Source organism: Vanacampus margaritifer, chromosome 20 (assembly GCF_051991255.1).
Source record: "Vanacampus margaritifer isolate UIUO_Vmar chromosome 20, RoL_Vmar_1.0, whole genome shotgun sequence".
Classification (NCBI taxonomy): domain Eukaryota; kingdom Metazoa; phylum Chordata; class Actinopteri; order Syngnathiformes; family Syngnathidae; genus Vanacampus; species Vanacampus margaritifer.
This window is the reverse complement of record NC_135451.1, coordinates 11931541-11956645: the sequence shown is the minus strand read 5'-3', so window position 1 is coordinate 11956645 and position 25105 is coordinate 11931541. Positions and strand designations below refer to the sequence as shown.

Sequence of the window (25105 nt, the reverse complement as noted above, 5' to 3'; positions counted from 1 at the left end):
ACCAGTGAGTGGGAGTCTGGACAACACAACAGAACATAAAAGCAACGATGCTGCCGCGGGGGCGTTAACAAGCTGAAAAAACACATCTTAAATCTAGGTGGGGTTCATTTTTATCAACCCGCAGTGAGCACACACCATTATTAAGTATCAAGAGGGGAACCAGCAAAGGAGTACAAATTATGTCTATGACGATGGTGATCAAATTGCAGCTTGATTGAATGGTACCACTGAGGTATTGAAAATGGCAAAGTTCAGCAGCACAGCCAAATATCCGGTATCATTTATTTTAGGTGTACAAAAAACTATTGAAGTGAACTAGTGAAGGTATGTTACAAAACATGCATTTAATTTGATTGCTCCACAGATTATTTACTACAATTAATTTTAGTACTAAAAAACCTTAGCTATGCCAGTGAGGTATAGTGACAGGCAGCACAATTAAATACTCTTCCACTAGATGGCAGAAGGCATAATTGTACATCCACCTGCTGTCATTCAAACAGATTTTGCATCGCGTCATTTTTTAGAGTAGATTAAATAAAATGCTCCAAGAAATAAACTTTTTGTGACATTTGCTTGGTGGTGTGCCATGAGATTTTTTTTTTTGTAAATTATTTACCTTGGTTTAATAAAGTTTGGGGGGGGGGGGGGGAACGGCTCCAAATGTCAAGACACTCCACACACACCCCGTCGTCTTTTACCTCCAGGGGGAGCTCTTACCACCCAGCAGCAGACGCCTCCACTCATTTCAGAAAATAAATAAATAAAAAATCTTTACCTTACCCTTTGGACCTGGCAAGAGAGAAGGAATGCAATGCATACAGTAAGGAAGCAATTGTACTTTGCAAGCCCCCCCACCCAGAGCCATCTTCACTGCAGGTAGTGGAAACAAGACGATTTGATAATGCAATAAACGGGAATGCAATTAGAAAATAAAAAAAATTTACGCCTTAAAGCCCCGGACACACCAGTGCCACAACTGCATAGAGGTGACATTCGGCAGTGCAAATCAACACTCTCCTTACACGCTCGGCTCCAGTCGACGGGGAGCCCCGGAGTTTCTGCAAATGAACGATCTGTCAGGAGGCTGTTTGTATCCTCTCTCTCGCTCCTTTATTTAACACTCTCACGTTTAAAAAAAAAAAAGGGGGAGGAAGAGCTTTTTAATTAGCTGTGGACGCTCCTATTTTAATCAACTCGCACAAGGAGTCCAGCTGTGACAGCCTTGACAGGCGAGGATTGCTGACGTTCCAACTGGTGACTTTCCTGGCGGAAGGACGAGGCGAGAATAAATCGGTGAATTTTGATCTTGACAGGAAGTACGTTAAGCAAAGCAGATAGGTTCTCACTTTTTTTGTTTTTGCATTAAGTCTGGATAATACAGTGACAGATTGAAAACAAACAAAAAAAAAGCATTATTGTGGAAACTTGGGGCAAGCGTATATAACTATGAACGTTGGGGGTTTCCTCTTCCCGTCCCCCCAAATGCATGGACATCAAGAGCAAACACTGTTTTACCTCAACAAAAATCGAGGTCATTGGATACTACCACATCTTAGTTTGAGAGCTGTCAAGTTGTTTAATATGCATTACTGCCACTTATAGGACAGGAGTGGAATACTAACTACCCAACAACCTCTTGTCAGATTTATGTTAGTCATTGGACAAGCTTGTTTGGAATGGTATTTGCAGAAAAGCTATATTTCAGGAGGAAGAAAGTTGACAATATCGATCAAGAGAGATAGATCGATATGTTTTTTTCCATGCCGATACCGATAATTAGATAGTGAAGGAGGCCGATGCCCAATATTTGGAGCCGATATAAATTTTTAACAACTTTTCAGAATTGAAAAATGTTTTTTATTCTTTATTTATAAAATACACATATTTGTTTTAAAATTCTAAGAAAAAGTTCTGGGAGTTCCCAGGGTAAACAGCGCATCTTTAAAAACTTTAATGAAAACTTAAATAAATAGCTCTGTGTTAATTTCTCCAGTAAATAAAGTATTCAAAATAAATTAAATATCTGACATTTAGATTTATTTATTTTTTACTTATCTTTATTGTAATAACAATAAAACAAAACAAAATCACAAAAAGGTGCACTGCGTTCTCAGGGACTGAAAACTGAAAATTCCACTCCCTGAGGTTAACAGTTTTGAATAGATCTTTTATCGGCCGTCAAATTTTTTTAAAAGACCGATGCAGATATTCGTAAAAAAATGCAGAATATTGGCACCAATAATCGGCCCGGCCAATAATCGATCTACAGAGGTGCCGAATCCAGGTCCTGAAAGTAAAAACCCTGCCACAGTTTGAATTTAGCCCCAGGTGCTAGCTATCTAGCTACCTAGCTAGCTCCCCTGGTGGTTGTTTACCTGCTAGGGAGCTAGCTAGCATCAGGGGCTGAAGCCGAACTGTGGCAGGGTTTTTACTTTCTGGACCTGGATTTGCCACCGCTGTCGATCTATCCCTAAGAACTCAAAAAAGACCATACCATTGATAGCCTTACTTGATTTTCTTTGTCCATTTACAGTAGTTAAGTAGTTGTAAAGTCCACGGTTCACGAAGATTTTAAGGTTGTAAACAGCGTTAAGAATAAGCCATGACGGTCCACTAAGTTTTCCATGGATTGTTATGGTCTAGAAGTGTTTGTCATAAAAATATTTACTGTAGTTATGACTTAATTATTGCGCTAGCATAGGTTAGTGAAAATTCAGGTTACGTTACCGCTGTAGGAATGGAAATGTGCCATAAAGTGAGAGTTGTCTGTTATATAAAACAAAGAACGCTTAGCAGTGGTCTGCCATTTTAGTTTAAATAAGTTTGAACAGTGTTCTTAAATGCCGCCAGCTTTTCATGTCTGACTACAGGAAGTAATGTCTAGGATCACATATTACAAACACTTAACATTGGCGAGTAGGGCACATTTGATGTACCGTCTTTTATTCACTGGCCTGGTTTGAGATAACCTTCACGCCGGCCGCTAAATTGCCTTTTGTTCATAGGAAGGTTTTTGAACAACAGACAACCATTGAAAGCATGAAAGAACTTCTCGTTCTCGGCCATGTGATGAGGCTGCCAGGAAGCCAGTGGGACGCTTCCACTTTGAATTCATTCTATTCAAGTCGCATCTTTTATTTACATGACAAGACAGAACAGATTGCGTCGGAGATGAGGACACCCCCCAAAAAAAAAATGAGACAAATGAAAGACGATATTTGCCAAACACAATTAAAAATAATAAGATATGAAATGGGCGGCTGTGGTGGTGTGCGGTGTTTGCGCCCACTCACTGCAACCACCGGTGACTTTTGGATCTTTTATTACACATAGGAGAGACGCCTACTGTTACACTGTGATGTGCAATCTGCTCACATGCAAATACAAGAGCTTAAGAGACGCCTCTTTCCCCCCCCAATCCCCCCCAATCCCCCCCACTGTACTCTCAGTGGACAACACTCATTAAACTAATTACACACTGAACGTAAACTGAGTGGAGCGTAATGAGATATGTGATATTCACAAGGAACTTGTGCCATTGGGAGCATTTCAGTGGAGGGGAATCGGCGACACTGCCCATAAAGTCCCACATTCGGGGGGAAAATCGTACCTCGGGATGAATGAGAAAGTACATCGTCATTTGAGCGCATAGTTGTTAAATCTAAGGGATGGTCAATACCACTTTTTTTCAGACCGATAACAGTACGAGTACTCAACTCCTGAGTAGTCAGTAGCACCGATACCACTAGTATTTTGATACACAAAATGCCCCCCGCCCCAAAAAATATATACATAGACATAAACCCCACAAGGAAGTAAATATGGATATTAGTTGCACGCATTAAAATCATGTCTTACCAACATGAATATTGCACAGCACATGTATGTAATTCCAGCAGACCTTTTTTCAGTGCACAATTGCATTTTCACTGAAAATTTAAGGAAATTAATGGCAATTTTCTATTCTTCACGAGTACCGAATCCGATACCTTGAAATAAGGCCTGATATTGACCTAGTAAAAGTAATTGTCCATCCCTAGTTTTAAATCGCCACATTGTTTTCTTTTAATCTGAAAAAACTTTTTGTTTTAGAAATGTTTTAAAAAATGGACAGTAAATTTGGATTCAATATGAGAGGAAAGTCCAAAACTATTTCTGCTTTTGTCCAGCCCCAGTTCAGATAGTGTAACCCAAAAAATTCAAATAGGCATGGAATTATACTGTGTATCCTTACATATGAATCAGGTCTGGATCACACATTGATGCAAATCAGATACAGATACCTGTCAACATTATTGTGGTGTAAACACACAGATCCGATATTTTGTGAAATAAAATAACTATTACATAAGTAAGTGAAAAGCATTTGATCTTCTCAACCAGAAGAGGTTGCCTGGACGGGGACGCTCTACACAATCAACCAATTCCCACTACTGATCTCATCTCATTTTGTATCAAGCACACCTTTGTTTACGCCTTCCGACCACCAATTTTAGAACTGCACATGGCTGGAATGGGATAGAAAACCAACCGCAATACACACACACTCGCACGCACGCACGCACACACATACTCACCCACATACAAAAAAAAATAAAAAATAAAAAAAATAAAAAATAAAAATATATATATATATATATATATATAATATAAAAAAAATAATATAATATAAAAAAAATACAAATAAAATAAAATAAAAAGAAAACCAACCGCAAAAGTCTCAGTGGGAGTGGAAGAAACAAAATCATCCTGGGTCAAAAGCTCCATGCACGATCTTGCATGTGAAGTTAGAAAGATCATGAGAGGCCTCAAAAGTAACATGGCAAGAACTAGTTAGTGGTCAAGGTGTTTGGTGTTTAATGGAAATGTATTTCCACAACAAGCTTGTCTCATCTTCTGATTGCGGACTACAAAGCAACTGGCACTAATGGAACTCAACAAATCATCATTAGTGTCTACGTAAAGATGTGCCACTGCTGCGTGAAATCGTGTCGAGGTGAAAAAGGGCGTGCAGCTGTGTTACAACACAAGCGGGGAGAAAGCGCAAATGACATAAGTGGCTTTATATGAGGAACTAATAAAGACTACATTTAATGGCGTGCAGGAAATAGCACGGAGAATTAACTCGTTACTCTTTATACATTGCTAATAAATACATTCACATTCCATTTATTACCTCTCACGCAGAGTAGTGGAGATCACATCGTTTCTTCAAATATGTTATTCCTACCAACTCTGGCTTCACTTTCTAAGCACCGCCCAAACCTCCCACCACAAATATCACTTCACTCATCACTGGGTGTGCTGGAAGTTCTCCATGCATTATAATTGTTTTGCTAATTTACTATGCTAATTGACTAATTAAAAATGGAGGACAAGGGCGAGATTAGAAATAAATAAACAAGGCAAAGCACGTTAGTGCCGGGGCCGCCGTTTTGTTTTTGTTGTGACATTAGGGATGCACACTCACCCCGGCGCTTCCAGTGCGTGTTTGCCCGAGGCAAGCGCAGGCAAATACTTTAAATACAACAATAACTGCTCAACATGAGACTTGCAAACATTCACGCATCAAACTGCTTGTGAAAACACGCCCGACGCGTTCAGGGACTCTTTGCCAGCTGTGGTATAACGTATGTAAAACTGAAGTGCTGGCGTGGATTCATTGCAATTATCTGAAACTACTCTCCCTACTTATCCTATAAAAACAGAAAGTTGGACGTGTCATTACAAAATGGGGCAAGTCAAAAGTTCATGTGCAGTTGAGGTCAAAATCCACAAGATGTCACCGATCACATTTTCAATGGAATGTTGAAACCACAGCTCTTAGTAACCATGTAGTACAAGACCACTGTGTTCTAATTTGTTCTAATGAACAAAAAACATGTCATGCATCAATTTCACCATAAAAAACTTTCACGGCAGGCTTTTGAACAACTCCTGGGTTTCTTTTATACAATTTCACAGACATGCATAGATCCAATTAGACACATTTTGTGTTTTTAAATACATCAGAAATAGAAGACCAAAGGCAAGAATAACCCAGCCGTGTATGAATGTTTCCACCAGGTGGCAGAGTGACGACACGGCCAGGACCCCATTCGAGAGAGCTGACAGTTCACTAGTCTCAAGTATCCCGAGTAGATAACTAATTGATTACTACAAAAGAAGTCACATTTGAACACAGAAATATCCCAAACAAACCTATAGTGATGGAGCGGACGTACAAAAGTGCACACTGCAAACAATGCCTGGAAGTGACTGCAGAGAATAATCCACAAGCTACTCTATTTCTGTGAAGCGCGATGAGTATTCGTTTACATCCTGGGCTGTGACATCAGCGCAGCCTGCTTAAATGCACACTTAACAACCCTGCCTGCCTGCATTGCCGTGACTCACATGCTCCCGCATGAGTGGCGCGATGGACGAAGAGATTGAGAAATATGGCACAGGATGGCCCTTTCATGTGGGAACACTAATAAAAAATCAAAAAAAAATAAAAACTTGAATGACGTCAGCAGAGTGCTGCAAGTGCGGTTCGAGCAGCTGGTGTACCTAGCGATACAGCAAAAAAAAAAGGTACAGTGCAATAATTATTAACAAGCTCAAAAGAATACAATAATTGGTGTTTTGATTTGAAACAGACACAAAAATGCATGTTCGGATGGGTATAGGGCACAAGCTAATGGACTTGAAATACAGTTCATACTACTGAGGCCTTTCAACAACAACACAATCTAAGTCATTTGCCACCAAAACAATTAATAATGGAAAAGAAGAATGCATGTCAGAATACCAGGTTGTTTCTATTGTACTAACTTCTGTGATCAATTAAACCATGAAGCATACTCGATCTGGATGTATTTATTTTCTTGCACCCTGCTGCTCAAGTGAAGTACATCTCTCAAACTAATTGCACAACCTACGTGGGAAACACGCATGGGAAACTCCTCTTGCCAACACGCTATCCAGAGGTTCAAATTTTCCGGTGGTGGGATATAAATTCTTGTGAGTAGCGGACGGTTGGATTGGGGAAAAATAAAAATAAAAAAAATCACAATGTTTGTTGTGAAGATATCTGATTGGAATTTGCCCTGGGGAGTGATTATGCTGAAAGAAATATGAAACATATGTAATAGAACTAATGAGTAACGACAAACGTCCTTTTGGAACCTGTGTGTGTTCCGTGTCTTGCATTTTGGGACGTGGAAATTTCTTTGGAGGTTGCCAATAATTAACACTGCATTGACGTGAGCGACGCGTCCCCAATGACTACAATGAGTGACTTACATGTAGAAAATATAAACCCTCCCTTGGATAAAGATTGAAAAGGCACATCTACAACTCGCAGCCGCGTTAAACGGAGGGCGCTCTTTGCTTTGATGGACGACGGTCGACAGTGTGCTCGCCAAACTAATCCAGATAAAAACACAAACTATTTCAGGTTAGCAATAACGCCTGTCTCTCTATTGCCTTGTTAAAGCTTTTTAATGGGTATGAGTCATTGTAATGGTCATCGTCAGCGCCGCTGTTCTCGTTCAAACGCAATTAAGACGGCGACTGAGCCAAAAGGCTAATGAGGAGTGTGTGCTTTGCAGAGGGATTAGTGACGGACTCCATATAAGAGCAAAAAGTGATGAGTCCTTCGCAGGGAGATAAGGGGGAAATGTGTGTGCGTGTAATGACGGTAGCGCAGGTACACTTGGGGATTAATGCGAGTCGCCCGCTTTGTGTCCAACTCTCGATGGCCCTTTTAATGCAATGAAAAATGAGATGAGAGCGGTAATTCTGTTACAAGTGGCTAATGCAGCCGGGGGAAATGGAACAGGGGCCGCCGCTCGCAGGGCCACCTCCGCCACATTCGGTGCAAGCGCTAACCTGATTTGCGCTGCGCTAGCTCAGAGTCCAATATCTACGTGCCCCGAAAGTCCATCAAAGTGAGATTAGATACAGTAAATGATGGACACTTCTCCAACAAACGATATGTTTTCTACGTGTTTCTCATGATACCATATGACGTAAATCCTTGCAGTACCCCTAACCATTTAGCATGAACTAATAAAAACGGTGTCATTTTGGATTCTTTAACCCCCGTAAAAAAGTCTAGGAAAAATAGACAAACACATGTACGTACGTTAACTCATTTGCTCCCAAAAATGTATAAAAACGTTCTATTTTAAATGCTTTAAGTGCCCCAAAGACGTATTTGATTTAGTGTTGTTCCGATACCGGGAGAGGCCCCGATACTGCATTAAAAAAGTGGTACTGGCATCAGAAGTACTAACAAGTAACATGCCGATACCATTATTTTTTATGCTAATATAGGACTTTGGATGCAGCGAACCAATGGCAGGGCAACTTTTTCATGTTAAAAAAAAAACAAAAAACCTAGGTATCGGTACGCTATCAGCATCGGCCGATACTGCAATGCTGGGTATCGGGGACCAAAAAAAAGGTATCGGAACAACACTTGTATTTATACTGGATAGTGGCTCTCCAGGACCGAACTTGGCCATCCCTGCGCTACAGCATACAGTAGGCTTTAATGCAGCTTCTGAACTGCAGAGAACGGGTGAAGCAACGGTAGTAATTACAAAAACGGCCAGTAGGTGGCAGCAGAGTATAAGAGAACAACCAGGGCAATGTTGCCATAAATTAATCCAGTGTTTTCAACAGATTTTTGAATAATGATGAAACCTAGCTATAGTCTAATGCTAATTTCTGCAAAACGGAAACAGATATATTACTTTTTTTTCCTGATGAAAGAAGAGACTCTAATCTTCTTTTGGTAGGTTCCATATTTTTATAGCAATAGAACAAAATATTCTGCGGACCTTGCAAAATCAGTCAAAATCCAGTAAAACAGCCGGGAGGGAAGGGGGTTGCTTCAGTGAAAATGGCTGGGAGTGAATGAGTGAATATTCACATCAGTCAAAACAATAGAAGAATAGAATAACACAGAAAGATTTATCAACTTGCAAAAGCTTCACTTGGTTTCTTCATGTATTTATTTATTTCTTTATTTGGAAGGGGGGGGGTCATATATTTCATTCATTTACTTAAGTTATTGATGAATAAACAAGCCATTGTATAACAACATGGTACCAGTTGAGGGTATTCTCTGGAGAATTCGTTTTAACAAAAGTTTGGGAAAGGAACCAAGTGGAGGCAGATTTCCTTTGACAAGGATGAAGCTACATTCTAATTCCATAGGGGGAAAAACACAGTTTTTTTTTTTTTGTTATCTGTTGATGAAATGCAGGGGTACTCTGTTTACCATTTTTCTCACATACAAGATTATGACCTGTGCATAATGAACTGATTCCATAACTGCAATAGAATGTTTCATTCACTTACCATATATATATATATATTTATTTTTTTATTGGATTGGTATATTATATTTTTGGCCTAGTCCAGCGATATAAGAATGTGTCGAAGGCACGCTCATTTACTATTGTAATTAGTTTTACGTTGTTCTATATTTAAGTCCTAGAAGTGTTTTTCTTACTGTAATTCTGACTTTACTACCGTTTACGCGAAGGCTGAAAATTGACTCCTGTGACTTTGGTTCAAATTGAAATTCATCGCTTCCACAATTGAGCGTTCATGATTCTTGAACGTGCACACACAAACTCACTTTTGTTACGTTTCATTTCTCATTAACAACCTTCCTGCGTCACTGCCATAGGAACGCAACGCATTCATAAAACCTGGGACCACCTGTTTGCCATCACAGCCAGTTGGTGTGTTTGTGTTTAAAGATCTGTTAACTAACAGGAGGTAGAACATCCCTGAAAGAGCTCAGTCACCAAGTCCTTCAACAGGCAATGACTGCAGAGGGCTATCGAAATATTATTTTAAATATTGCAACATGTTTGTGACGTAAAATTAAGGATTGCCACAATAACACCGTCAAAGTCTTTCTGAAACGCCACCACGGCAATTCAAGATGGAACAAGATTATTTTGGACTCCGTTATCGAGGTCACCAATTAATTGGCTAATCCAGGAAGTAGTATTGATATCAAAAGGAATTCCTCGCCCAGTGTTTTGTATACACGCCTGCACACATGACTCCGGGCACGAGTCAAGGCCGCGTTGCGTACGAGATGCTGATAGATGGACGGCTTCCAACATAAGCAATGCTGACCACTTGTCCAGTTCCTCCCGTGTCAGCCTCGACCCACTCCCGGCTGATTAATTAGTGAGTGGAATTAGTCCGCGGGAGGGGCCGAAAATATTTACGGAGCTCTCCGACAGGGTTTTTATTCTGTGTCGCTTTGTGGTGAGGAGGTGCCTTCTCTACAGTAATGTTGTGAGATCACTGAACCTTGACAAAATCATGTTGGGCGTCAACAGGAAAAAACAAAAGTCCATGAGGGGCTAAATGACTGAATAACGTATACCTTTGAATGATCACACATAGCCTTTCCTAAGGGTAAAATATCAAGTGGTAAATCTGAGCGCATCCATAATCCAGGCTAATGCTTCTCACTTTGCTGTGCGTTGATTGGCATGAGATATCCCGCTGCTGCGTTATTTCCTCTGGCTCTGCTTCTTCCCCTCCGCAGCAGGGGTGAGCTGACCCCAGAAACAAACAGTACGAGCACCGAGGGGGCCTCCCAGTGCCTCTTGTGATTACCACTGGGAAAAGACAGCACAACTTATGACCAATTTAGGAGCCTTACATTCGACTTCGTAATAAGGATGAAATATGAACAAAAGTATTTCGCTTTTCTCCAAAAAAACAAATAAAACGGAGGGCGCCAAATGAATTCGTTTTCTCTGGGATGGAATAAAAGTGAGTTGTTTTTCTTATTTGGGAGTAAAGTGTGTGTTGTCAGGAGATCAGCAAAGTAACATTTCTGATCTGATTCATTGCAGAAGATAAAGAAAAGAGACTTGTTTGCTTTTATAAGGCAGGTCTTAAGAAAAAAAATGAAGTTGGCAAATTGCATTCACACTTTGAAGTGAGAGGCAAATACTTTCCCAAACCCTCACTTAGATCAGAACATTCAGACATATTATGACGATTAACCTATCATCAAATTGAAGTAATGCCAATATTCAGTTTCACTACCAAATATGTCTCACCTAACATTTTACATCACTTCATGCTCCAAGAATGTCCCAAAATGAAAATACAAAAGGGAGTGTTGGAGAAGAACGAAAATCAATGCCCACACCCTCTTGCCATCCAGGAAGTGACACACCAGCCGAGCCACATTAACTCTGACAATATGATGCGGGAATGTTAAAAAACATCGCCTTGGGGTGTTGAAGTAGACACATGAGGGAATTTCATTGTTGCATTACAATATGAAAGATTTGTCAGGAAGCACAGCTAAAAAAAAATGGTTGCCCAGCGATTGCAAATGAGTACAGTACACACACACACACACACACACACACACACACACACACACACACACACACACAAACAGGAGCTGAGTGAAGGAAAAGGTCACTGGGAGAGTTTGAAATAATCTCTCGACCTATTACCAGCATCGGGTCAAGTCAACTCCGTGTCCCAGAAAATGTTGCAACCGCGCTGGGGCCTGATGACGAAAAAGAGCTTTTAAAAGATACGAGGTTGGCCTATTAAGTCTTTTCTAAAATACATTAGTACACACTGTTTACACTTCTTGCCAGTAATGAGGCTTGTGTTTACAGTATACACTATGCTCATGTTCAGAGGTTATAAAGAGGTTTTAAAAAAAACAAAAAAAAACAGATGGCCTAAATATCCAACCACACATTTTGACTTCATAACGACACCAAAAATGTACTCACAAAAATGAAACTTAATCCTATGGGGCCCACCTCAATTTAGAGCATTACTAGCCAGTTTCCACAACATCGAAAAGCACACCTTATTGACACGTAACACGACAGTAAAAAAAAAAAAAACACAATGGAGAGAGAATGAGGGTTTCCTGTATTTACGTCTGTCGGTCAGAGGGGAAATTTCATCCAAGAGAAGATTGAGGGTAGCAAGAGAATGGAGAACAGTAGTCAAAAGGAGAACACAGAATATATTACTGTAATATGGGTCAAGATAAAGTTGGCCTGTGTTTTTGTGTCTACTCGACAAGCAGTGTTCTGAGGTACAGGATCCGTATGCTAGCTAAAGCGATGTACACACATACACATTATTTTTATTTTTTATTTTTTTACATCTTTACAGTTTTTTTTATTTAAAAAAACAACGGAAAAAAATTGTCGTATTTTCTTACTACTCTTATGAGATGTGTTGCAAACCTTAACTACAACTTTTTTTGCACGTCGATAAAGGAATCAAATGGCATTTACAGGGGAAGTCAACCATAAACATTTCTTGACAATAATATGTTATATGTGACCTCCAGCCGTTTTTATCCATCTCAGCGGGGCGGCCATTTTGCCACTTGCTGTCGACTGAAGATGACATCACAGTTGCAGGGCTCAGGCAATGACCAATCACAGCTCACCTGTTGTCTGAAGCTGGGTTGTGATTGGTTGTCACCTGAGCAACTGTGATGTCATTTTCACACGACAGCAAGTAACAAAATGGCCGCCTTCTGATATTCATATTCCACGAACTCAATAATAACCAGAATATGCATTTAACATGCTATTGTCAAGAATCTTTGAGGGGTTTGACTTCCTGTTTAATGCATTTAGCGTGTGAGAACAGGAAAAAGTTGTGGCAGGACAACTTGACGGCTCAAAACGAGTGCAAAACTGAGCATCCGACATTTCCCGGTCAAGCAGAACATCGCCGTCCTGAACCAACACCCTCACTCGCCAGACCTGGCTCTGTGTCATTTTTTTTTCCAAGCTCAAGGGGACGACATCAAGACAGATGATTGTGACGACGGAGCTGCAGAGGATCCCGGAAAAATCCCTGCATGAGTGCATGAAAGCGTAACAGAGAAGGTTGGTAAAGTGTGTTAGACTCCAGAGGGATTACATTGAAGGGGGAAAACTTGCGGTTTGCATTTGAAATAGATCTTTTCTGACACAAATCCTGGAATTCTTCTGACACGCCCAAAAAAAGCGTCTGCTGTACTCCGGATGACCACCACACACGTAACAATATCTCTACAGACGATTGCAAGACTGGCGTAGTACGTAAAAGAAAGACTGACCCACAAAACGTTACTGATCGTTTCCCAAACTCAGACGACCAAGAAGTGGCCAAGTCAACCTAATGTGGTTATGCAAGGCCAACAAATCCATAGAGGACACGCCCTTTCATCAGCCTGAGGTGAAAAATGTCGCTCGTCAAAAAGTGAAATAAATACTCGGCCTCTGTTTGTTTTACATATACAACACGAGTAAAAAGTTGCCGAGTCCCCGACGCAAGTCATTAGTTGGATGATTGGCTTGTCAAAGAGTGAGGAAAATGCTCTAAATAAATCTGTCAAATGTGTTGCCGCGCAAGATGATAAACGCATGACATAACATCGCCAGCATGGCGCGAGTCACCCTCTTCCCCCGAGGACAAGCTTGTTTATGTGCTCTGCGGGGCCCCCGCGGCTATTGACTTAGCTGGGCCTCCCCTGCAGAGGCTGAGAGGAAGAGGCCATAAGATATTGGCATACACCCACGGGAACCAGAGGCACTGTACAACTTTATTTTCGCACGTACTTGTACTATGCCGTGACGCTGCAATTTTATCCAAGAGGAGACTAAGGGGTGCTGAGGAAATTGCAAAGTGGAGAATGTGGGGTAGCTCATTGCAAAAACAACATGGTATGCTAATATTAGCTTGCGCTTATGTTGTCATTTGGACTGTAGCCTCAAATGTTACGACATAATTGAAGGGGCTAAGGCCAGCAAGAAAGTAGTGACTGTGGATTATTAACAGCCTTGTACAGAGCTGATATTAGCATTAGCATGTCTGCTTGTTTTTGTCATTTCTAGCTGTATAACCTCAAATATAATGGCTATGCCATTCAAAAATGGACAGGGTATGCTAATATTAGCTTGGGTTTATTTTGTGTCGAGTGTGTGTTGAGTCGAGCACTGTGGCCTCATATGTTATAATGACATAGAGACTTTATTTAAGAGACTAAGGGCAGGGAGCAAACTTGTTACTTATACTGCACTATGATAATGCACAACTAGTTTACAATAAAGAGACGGATGACACTAATTACAGAGCTAATGTTAACATGGATTGTGGGAATTAAATTACAAATTGCCTAATATAGTATAATGTGATTGTTTTTTGTTTTTTTTAAATATACATACTTGCTTGACTACATTAAAAAATCTGATCTCGTCTAAAGTAGAGATTAGTCGTCAAGGGCGTCGATAACCGATATTTGGAGCCGATATAAAAAAAACACAAACTCCAGCTCTTAAATAGTTCGATTTTTTTGAGCATATATTTATTGAACAAATTTTAGGGTTTGTAAAATATTGTGGTTAAAAAAAAAAAATCTTAGTCAATAGACATGTTTGTTTTAAAAATCTAGCAAAAAGTTCAGGGATCTCCCAGGGGCAGTCGCATGTCTTTAAAAGTAAAAAAAAAAAACGTAAGTAAAAATAGCTTCCTATTGCTTTTTTGTGTGTTTTTTACAGTAAATAATTTTTTCCAAAATTTAAAAATTGTATTCTAATTTCAAACCAAAACAGAAGGTACAAAGAGTTCCCAGGGTCAGCAACATCTGCGAACATTGAAATAATTACTTCCCTGAAGTTAACACTTTTTTAAATGGATGCATTAGCGGCTATATGATTCTTCAAAATGGCTGAATTTTTGCACGATAAACGGCCCAGCCGATAATCGGTCTATTCCTAGACTCGAGAGGGCACACGCTAATAAAAGACAAATGCATAGGAAACAAGCGGACCTGTTGTACGTTACAGCCGTGAGGGATTGACAATAGCGCACACCACGAGCGCGTACGACCCTACAAGGACAAAAACATACGAGTGAAAATAATTAAACACTTCAGTTGAAGAAGCATTAGATTAGATCAACATTTGTTTGTTTACCCTCTTCTTTTTATAATGGCTGTCATGTGTACTTAAAAGATAAATGTCTTTCATAAAAGCCTTTCAAATGAGAAGGGACTTCCTGTTTGAAGGCCGCCGACGCTGTGGCGCATGACAGTTTGCTGTGATTTCAATTCAAAATATCCCCTGCTGAATCTCAAAGCGGCTGAGGAAAGTATCAATCTTGTCATTTTCAAAAAGATCCAATGACATACTTCACAACTGTACGCGCAGAGGAACGGGCAGATGTTCCCATCCTTCCTTTTGTGTAGATTTCAAAAGTCAACCTTGGGGAGGCCTGACCTAAACAATGTGACTCTTTGGAGGCCCATAACGGCTCTTCCCACCACCAGGCTTCCCCCACCATTAACCACCTCGGGGCCACTTCCTGTTTGTGTAAAACATTTGTTGTCTTTCGCATATATGCAACGCAGAGGAGTGTGCTGCGGCAACATCTTTTAGGGATCAGACATTTCCATGACGTGACGTAACGGGGGGCGGGGGGGTCTCAAATATCAATCAATGGACAAACCGTACCATGTTATGGTAAAAAAAAAAAATATATATATATATATTTTTTTATAATATTCAATAAACTTAACTATACATTTTAGTGTACAGTACAAAAATAAAAAATAGTAAATGATTTTAACTAATGTTAAATGCACACATTAAAATGGTTTATTAATTATTTTGGTATTAACAATAACTTAATCAATAAATTATTTAAAAGTCATTATATGTACATAACTGGTGTTGGGCAGAAATGTCTCTTGGTGACAATTTTATAAATATATATATTTTTTTCACAAATCTATTGTATTGGTCAGTATGAGTACAAATTGACCAATCTTGATGACACAATGTTAACGGTTTTGGGGGTCTCCTGAAAAGTGATGATTTTGGAGGTACAAGAATTCTTCCCGATGCCAGCAACATGTAAAATTGCATAGAATTATATTTTTAAAATGATGAATCTATATGTAAAACTGATTATTTAAAAAAAAAAAAGTTGTATTCAATTATTCACGATAAATTGTTATTTTATTGAGGAAATTAAATGGGAAATTATGTATAAAAAGTGTTTATTTTAATATTTTATTGTTTACAATAAGTCATTTCTGAAATTTTAAAATAGTCATAAAAAAAATTATTGTACTAAAATTTATTAGCAATAAATAAGCCATTTTTTTATTGCAATCTGTTTTTTTTAAATCTAAATGAATGTGGTAAATGTTTCCGAATTTTTGATTACATAAACCTTTATTGTGCCTTTGGCTGTACAAGATTCTAATCTCATGTTTCCTACATAAGCGGCGGAACTTCCGTCATCCCGTCTCGGAAGAACAGATTGCGTCGCGCTAATCAAAAGGTAGTGACGCCAACAAATATTGTCCAAGCCTTGACTGCCCCTGAGGGTCTGTCCTTGAGACGTGTACTGCCCACGGACAAAACATGAGCATTGTTCCCACGGGACTGGGCGCTGGTACTGGCACAGTATTGTTGCCTGGTCTATTCTGTACATTTTTCTTTGTTACGCCTGGTAAAAGCAGATCATTGTATCGCTGGTTACTTTAGCTAAGCGGAAAATGACAGTTGGAAAAAATGAAGTTGAGAACAATCGAATTTGTGACGCTACCTACAAAGCATTATATACTCACCTTATTAGCTATTTGGGCAAAAGAGACATTACGCGTTTTAACAATATGTCACATGCTTTCCTCAAAATACCCCAAGGATCAAGAATAAGAGTTAAAGCCGGCACATTCTCACCGCAACAAACCAATAACAACCAATAGTACTTGATCACGCCATCATGTCTTCAAAATTGTGTTTTGTTTTAATCCTATTATTCCAAAATACAAAGCAAACATTTATTGAACATGGCATCCGTTTCACTCAAATCTAACACTTCTTATGCACAACACAGCTTCTCCATGTTGTCAGCTGTAAGTACTTTATTAACCCCGCTGGGTGGTCTTCTCAAGCACTTGTGGTCTCTCCAAGGAATGCCACTAACTGAATTTCTTCAGATGTTTAATCAAATTGCTCATGTTGAATGGGCGAGGCTTCAACCCTCATCTGGGCAATTTTGCAGCGCAGATTTTGCAGTCAGCTTTAGTGTTTTGTTCTACCTTGAAGCATTGCCAAACAACAAGAATTTTCTACATGTAATCAATTACTATCGTGCGAGAATTTTTTTTTTTTGGGGGGGGGGGGCAACACAATTACCTTATTGGCACTACTATAAGTTTGTTTTTTGTAAGTAACGTTGGGCAAGTTCAAATAAACTTTTTAAATATGAGATGATATTATTATTATTTATTTATTTATTTATTTATTTGATTTCATTATGTATTCAAGTTGAGTAGGGCTTACACTAGATTTTGCCCAAAGATCTGGGAATAGAATATTAAATGCAAATAATGTTTGGAATTCGGTTATATAACACACGAAAATGGGAGAACTGGTTATAACATTTGGACATTTATGAGGTTCGAAAAGGCGGCAGCTCGGCATATAAAAACATTATTCCAACGTCAAGCATATGTTGCGGCTACGTGTAGACAAGACTGCCATTGTTACTAACCTTGTCAGGGAGGTTCACCATAAACAGTCAAGATCGCTTATCCTAAATTTACCTCCCCAAAAAATGGGGACTGTGGGACTTAACATGTGGCAGTGGTAAAGCAGGGAATGTCCAGCAAGAATAACATTTTTTTTTTAAGCGTTTAGAAACAGTATACATAATCATAGCAATGGCATTTTAAGAATTTCTGAGGCAGAAGTACAGCAAAGCAGTAAAACAATTTAGTCAGCAATAGGGCTGGGCGAGTAGCCCAATTGATTTGACAGGATTTTATTTATTTATTTATTTTTAAAGCAGGCAGCACGGTGGCTGACTGGTTAGCACGTCCGCCTCCCAGTGCAGAGGACGTGAGATCGAGTCCGGGCTTCGGCCTTCCTGGGTGGAGTTTGCATGTTCTCCCCGTGCTTGCGTGGGTTTTCACCGGGTACTCCGGTTTCCTCCCACATTCCAAAAACATGCATGGCAGGTTAATTGAACTCTCCAAATTGTCCCTAGGTGTGAATGTGAGTGTGGTTGTTCGTTTCTGTGTGCCCTGCGATTGGCTGGCAACCAGTTCAGGGTGTACCCCGCCTACTGCCCGAAGCCAGCTGGGATAGGCTCCAGCACCCCCGCGACCCTAGTGAGGAAAAGCGGCCAAGAAAATGGATGGATGGATGGATGGATTTTTAAAGCAAACTTTCGACCTGAGGTATGCGCTTCCAGGCCGAAAGTACTTTGCTGAGGTTGCCTTGTCTGTAAAATTCTGCATGAGAAAGCAAGTATAACAACTCGAATTTTTACTCTTATGTATGACCAGCTGAGTAATGACATTTGACAGCTCATTTTAGGTTACAGTGTTTGAAACAATAATTTATAAAGAGCCGTGCTTACCTTTTGTGACTGAAGGGGCTTTTTTTTCCAAAAGGACGCACTTATTTTCGCATTATCTGTAAAGCGAGAGAAAAGTATACTACTTATGTGGAAGTTGATGCTGGAAAAAAAAAACACTTGATGGGGGGGAAAATCGCTTCAATGCTTTTATGGCATCAAGAGAAATACAGCAAATCCCAGAAAATTTGCTGGTTCCATTATTCAAATTGGAACTCCAATATTGTTTTTTTCTTCACCCAGCCCTAGACAGCTGGTATAAAAAAAATAAAAAAAATAAAAACTTGAATCTACACCAATAACTATACATTGCCAGACTTTTAACTGGGCACGAAATGAAGGGGAAATTGGACCACGCTGAATGTTTTAAAATGTGTAGGAATGTCTCTTTTCAGCAGGAGAATACTGCTTGGGCAGAATAGTACTGTTTAGCATTTGAGCAATGTTGTATCAACCATATTGAAAATGTTATTAAAAAGCAATCCTACCGTTTTAAGCTTTTAGAAAAAGCACACAACCAATCATAACAATAGCATTTTAAGTAGATTTAGTCAGCATGGAAAAGCATTTAAAAGCACAAACTAACCTGCTGGGATGCCAGGCTAGCTAGTAGCTTAGCTACACTCCTGACTGGGCACAAGCTAGAGGAAGGGCAGGACAGTGTTGTCATTACTTGCCAGAAATTTATATGTATAGTGAGATCATTTTCAAACATTCATGTCATTAAAAAATAATAATAAACAAACGTGTCACAAAAATAAAATGGAAGAGTGCATACATTGAATGGGGGAAACAAATGGCAACAAGTGAAGCTCATTAAGTTAAATAAGCCTCAATCAACACCAGTCGTCCTGTGGCTCATATTTCACAAAAATATGACCATTATTGACCAATTTAATCCTAAACAAAATAGATAATTAAATAATAATAAAAATCCTACCTTGGAAGTGAAGGAGGAAGTGAGCGTGTTCCAGATTAGGTGCGACGCCGGAAGTCCAATGAAAGTCATTTCCGGTGCCAAGTGCGAAGTGACTTGGAGAGGTGCGTTGGATTTGTTGCACTTGACAGGTGGTCAAGTCACTTACGTGTACTGTACTCCTCATTGTTTGCCACAAAGTTTGACTTTGTCTGGCAGCAATAGTAGTATAGTGAAATATAAATTTAAATGAATAAAAATACACATCCGTTACAAAACAACATTTGATGGGCCATAAAAAAACATGGGCCATTTTTCCTGCCATGAAGTAGTAATTAGATTCAAAATCTAATAATATTTCTACTGATATTTGATTTAGTTTAGTGTTCTTTGTAGGTCTAGCAATCCATTAATATAAAAAAAAAATAGTTTTTGATTTAAAAATGTACAGTATATGTTATTTTTGAAAATATATTTAAAAAACTAAATGATGGTCTTTTCCTGTAAACATACAGAAAAATATTTTAATAGTAACATTTGATTAATAGTAGCGTTTAAGTTTAGTTTTTCGAATAAAAAGTAATTCAATTTAAAATTTACCTTTTGATTAAGTTACCATTTTTGTATTCATTTGGCAAGATCCCACCCTATCTTCGCTCTGTGTTCACCATGCACACCACAACCCACACCCCCCGTTCAACTTTGTTCCCACTAGCTGCCCCAAACGACTGGATCACTCACAATCAATTATAAAATTAACCTCACTTATCCTAATATCACTGATTAAAAAGTTAGTGAGGGATGTATTAATATTTCATTGTGTTTAGTTTTTTTTCTACATCGCAAAAATAACCTAATGTAGCATATTTCCAACTGATTTTTTGTCGATAATGTACTATTGTTGCCTTTCAGAGGTAAATGTTTTTTTATGTTTCATTTAATTTGACAGAAATGAGCATCTGAGCCAACAAGAAAAAGAAAGAAAACAGATGAACATTTTTTTTTCTCCAACTTTCCTCTGTCATTAATCATGACCTGACCATAGAGCTGTACAAATGGTTTTAAGACTAACTCCACAACAGTATCACACTCCTAATAATAACCTAATGCATGACTCATAGTGTCTTAAGTACATACAGAATCTGAGGTGAAGACATATGAATGCATTTTGGGGGAGGGGAGGGGAGGGAAGGGGAGGGGGCTATGGAAAACAAAAAAAAGTACAAAATACACAAGACAGTTTAGTGAAAGTCTAGCTCATCAATAAAACATTAGACAAAGCCAAAAGATTTAGATATCAAACTTCACTGATGTTGTAATGCAAAACTCAAATTGTGCAACACGTGAGATGAGAATGAGAAACACGTGTGAAAACAAAACATTACGTTTGGATAACAGCTAAAGCACTTACACTGGAGAACAACATGCGCGGGTAGGATTCTGTTTTGTTTAGAGGTGCATTTACTGGAGATGAGCCATATTTGCGGTGACACATCACAGGGTATCATTTTTCCTTCAGCAGGTGGCTGTGGGAAACGGATTGGCATTTCGAAAAAGACGTCCGTACCTCCCCCCGCTGCTGGTAATCGGCGATTCGTCCGACCGCCGCTTGAGCGTGAATGCCGCTTATTATGTTATAGGGATCTGATTAGCAAGAACATGGCCGAACCATCGCACCTCCAGGCGAGGAGCGTTCGAGGTCGAGTCTTGTCCTCTTCGCCTGCTAATGATTCAAACTGACAAGAAAACAACAGTTTTTCAAATGGAACCTGCAAAATGACACATAAAAATATTCCGAGTTAGTTAGCATTTGATTTATTCATATTTCATAATATTGTCATGTTTATTTTTAGTCTTGTTTACTCCCTGTCATGTTTTCCTTGTTATCCCCTTGTCTTGTCATTTCCTGTTTTATTGTGAAAAGTCTGACTCCTCTCGTTTCTGGTCACTTGCCCTTCCTCGTGTGGTGTCTGTGTCAAACCCTGATTGTGTCCACCTGTGTCCTCATCACCCTCATGTGTCATCCAATCAGTGCCCTCAGCCAGGTGTGTCTTGTCATGTCATTAGTGTTGGTGTATTTAGTCGGTTGTCTCCCCCCTGTCTGTGTCGGTTCATTTTTGCTGTTGCAACTGTCGTAAGTCTTTCGCCACGTCACGCTGACCTCTTCGCCTGATCAGGATCCATGTCATGTTGTTAGTCTCGCCTTAGTTGTTTTGTCATGTTTAGCTTCATGTTTTGTTATTTCAGTTTATTTTGTATTTTGAAGTTAGGTTTTTTTTTATTAGATCTTTTGACTGCCAAAAACGTTAAATAACGTTTCGTAAAATCCTATGGAGGAGTGCCAAAGACGTTAAAAGACGTTTTTTTTTCAAAACAGGTGAAACTAACCATTTTCTATTGTTGATTACTCAAAAACGGAATAAGGTAGAAACAAACTTTTTTTTTCTGATGGAAGATGAGAGTCCAATCTTGTTTTGGCAGTATGTGTGTTTCCATAGTCCAAACACATAATTTTCTATGGACCTTGAAATATCAGTCAAAATGTTTAAAATCGGCTGGCACCCACGGCATCCCTTTTCTGAAAATGTCTGGCAGTCAAAGAGTTAAAACGTCTTTTTGGACTGCACCTCTGCCTCCTTGCCCTGCCTTCCCGCATCTGGGTCCTAAAGCCCCCACCTTACTGACAAATATGATCACGGGCAATAGTAATATGACCAGTTTTATAACAGGATAAGCAGCAGAGGAAATTGATGGAAGAAGTAAGAAATTGGGGATTTGCCGTTCAACTTGAATTTGTTTTGACGAGTTCGAACCAAAAAGGTGACAGAGTTAAGGTCTCGCTTGAAGCAGGACTGGACTGGCACAACAACAACAAATCGGCACTGGCATTTTGACTTAGGCCCAGCCTGACGCCTGCCAAACATGTCTGCCACTGATGTTTATTGATGATGTTTCAGTTTGTGATCTATATTTGAACTGGATTATTGGACTAGTCCTTCTAAATTGCGAGCCAGCCTCTTTGGGTAAAATGTAGGAAAATAATCATTAAAAAGTACCAAAAGAGGCCGGCCCACCGGGCATTTGCCCTGAATGCCAGATGGCCAGTCCATCCCTGGCTTGACGTCATGACAGGAGTTTGAATGACACTTTTGTTATGTTTTAATTTCAGAGGTGTATTTTTCCTCATCAGTTCAATTCCAAATTGAATCGTACTCTGTTGGGGATTCAACTTCGGTGACGGAGGTTAAGTACACACATACTGATTAATCAAGCTGAATTTTAGCATTTTTTTTTCCCCCCTTCTTGATTTTCAGTTGACGCTAAAAGATTATCTTGAGCGATTATCTGTTAGTCTGGGATGTGTTCGACTGAATGTTATGTTGCAGGTGCCTGAGTTGAATAACAGCGTTCATTTGGAAGCTGTCACAGGTTGACATTTCAACTTGCTAACCTGAACTGAACACGTGCTATCCATCTTTAGAAAAAAAACAATAGCTTCTCACAATCTTTTCTTCACTCTCAAAACGTCGCCATCTGTTTCTGCTCGTACCCGAGGGGTGTAAATCAGTGTTGTGTGTGCAGCGCTTGCTATTGCAACAACATCCTGTCTCCTCTGAGAAGTATTTGTTTTGCGAAGAGCCCCTCTTGGAGATGCACTGCTTCGATACATAAAGGACATCCTGAGCATTCTCGCGGGTCAGATCCACATTGTTTGATAGCCCGGAGAACGTACACGCCGTCTAATGAGCGGATTCTTCATTCGCGGGCGTAATGGAAGCGATACGAGGCTCCGGAGGTGTAAAAATGGCTCGGTTGCCGCGTTTCAGGCTGGACCTGACTAATGACAGGCATAAAGACTGAAGAGGCCTCGGGTACATGAATTCACAAACAACTCTCCCATCTCGCTCCTTTTGACCCGCCGTCACCTGTCGGCTGTGTAAACCCATGACTTGGTCACACCTGAGCGCCCCAAAGTCACCCAGCCGGACCGTGACTTAAGAACCCCCCGCCCGCCCCCGAGCGTGTTTGTTTTTCCTTTCTTTCCTCGTTTGTCGATGCTGTGGCCGCTGACGGACGCCTCATCCATCACGATCCATTTATGCTGCGGCGACTTTGGACAGTGCGGCCCGGGGGCGAGGACAAATGTGACCCACTTCTCACCACCTGTTAAAAAAATTTAGAAAGAAAAGAATGTGGTTAGAGCACTGATGGATGGATACAATTTGCACGGGGAATACTTTAATTGACTTTTCTGTAAAGGCCATTTCGACAATGTATCTGAGAAAATCGTTAAAAATGAATGAGTGGCAACCAAACGGTTCTGGAAGAGTTGGAAATAACTTCGGTAAACAAACTGCCCGGCTCCACCCTTATAATAGCCCGGCTTGAATTGGCTATTATTACAGAGAGTGATGACAGAGCTTGTCACAATCAGAATGCTTGTCTCTTTCATGTGTGGTGTTTCGGCTGGGGTGGGGGCCGGGGGGGCAATGGATGAAAGATGGGCACAAGAGTGGACCAAGAGAGGTGACGGAGATACTTAAAGCACTAGGAAGGGATGCGTATTTGGCATTTGGCCTTTATAATGCCTCTTTTCCACTTGGCTCCCTCTTGATGCGTGTCAAAAGCTGATACAGTAAACCGCGCTAGCCACTAGCTAGCTTGTAAGCTAACAGGCTTAGGCCGAATAATAATATCTAAGTAATGTTGGATGGCCACTTATGTGAACGAAGGTGCTCAAAGTTTTTACATAGTGGGATGGGATTCTGAAGTGCATCAATGTGCGCCATTTTAGTCACAAAAGAGGAAAATTGAAATCGTGAAAAAAAGGCTTGACGCCAAAGCTCAGCAAAATTTGCATTTTACGCCACATCATAACACACTGATTAGCAAAACTGAGAATCAAACTGTCATGTTTCGGTTCTGTACGGGTTGGGTTTTTGTCATGTGTTCCTGGTTTCTTCCCTTGTCTCGTTATGTCTTACCACGTCCACCTGTGTAAGCGTATTTAGGCCCCCGTCCACATGAAAACCAGTTTCAATGTATCCTCACAAGTTTCTTACCGCTTAGGCCGTTCGTCCACACGGTGGCGCGGTTTTCGGAGCTTGAAACCCATCTATTATTTCAAAAAGTTAGCAGTAGCACTAGCACGACATGAAAGGTGTACTAGCTGGTGTGGTAATATTTTTTTATATTACCATAATAAATGCCAAAACATATAGGGGACTCATCAAAACATACATTTTGTTTTACAGTTTATTTTCTATGGCAGTCTTAGAGTTACAGCAAGCATATTTATTTATTTATTTATTTATTTATTTATTGATGGATAATGTAAAAGCAAGTTCAAAATAAGTTGGGTAATTATGCTCATAACCTCTGGGAAATGTATAGTCTTCAGTTAACATGCATATTTTGGCAATGTGAATGGAAGCCAGGTCGGACTGGTCGCCATTCAATTGCAGGGATAGACAAACAAGCGTTGACACATCTGGACACCTCAAAGGTTTCCATGAAGCGAACATGCATGTTTTTGGGAAAGTGGGAGGAAGTTTAGACCTGAGTGATCGCCAGTCAATCGCGGGGCACATTTACACAATCACCCACTCGCACACATGGAAACGTTGAGTCTTCAACCAGTTTTTGGAATGTGGAGGGAAAGCCGCAGCATCTGGAGAAAACGAGCGTCAAGTCCACACAGCAAAAGGCCAGACCATGAGATTCGAACCCGGAACTTCTGAG

The 25105-nt window shown here is 40.0% G+C and overlaps 1 protein-coding gene across 5 annotated transcripts in view; it reads right to left on the bottom strand.

The window, feature by feature from the left end:
- zic4 (zic family member 4) overlaps positions 1 to 19483 on the bottom strand; it is a 110169-nt gene extending 90686 nt beyond the window's left edge. For all 5 annotated transcript variants that reach the window (XM_077553907.1, XM_077553908.1, XM_077553905.1 and 2 more), the window contains exons 1-3: positions 19388 to 19483; positions 19034 to 19088; positions 18451 to 18506 (exon numbers count right to left, since the gene is read on the bottom strand). The gene's annotated coding sequence lies outside the window, so the exon portion shown is untranslated. The remainder of the gene's footprint in view (positions 1 to 18450; positions 18507 to 19033; positions 19089 to 19387) is intronic.
- Positions 19484 to 25105: the final 5622 nt, after the last annotated feature.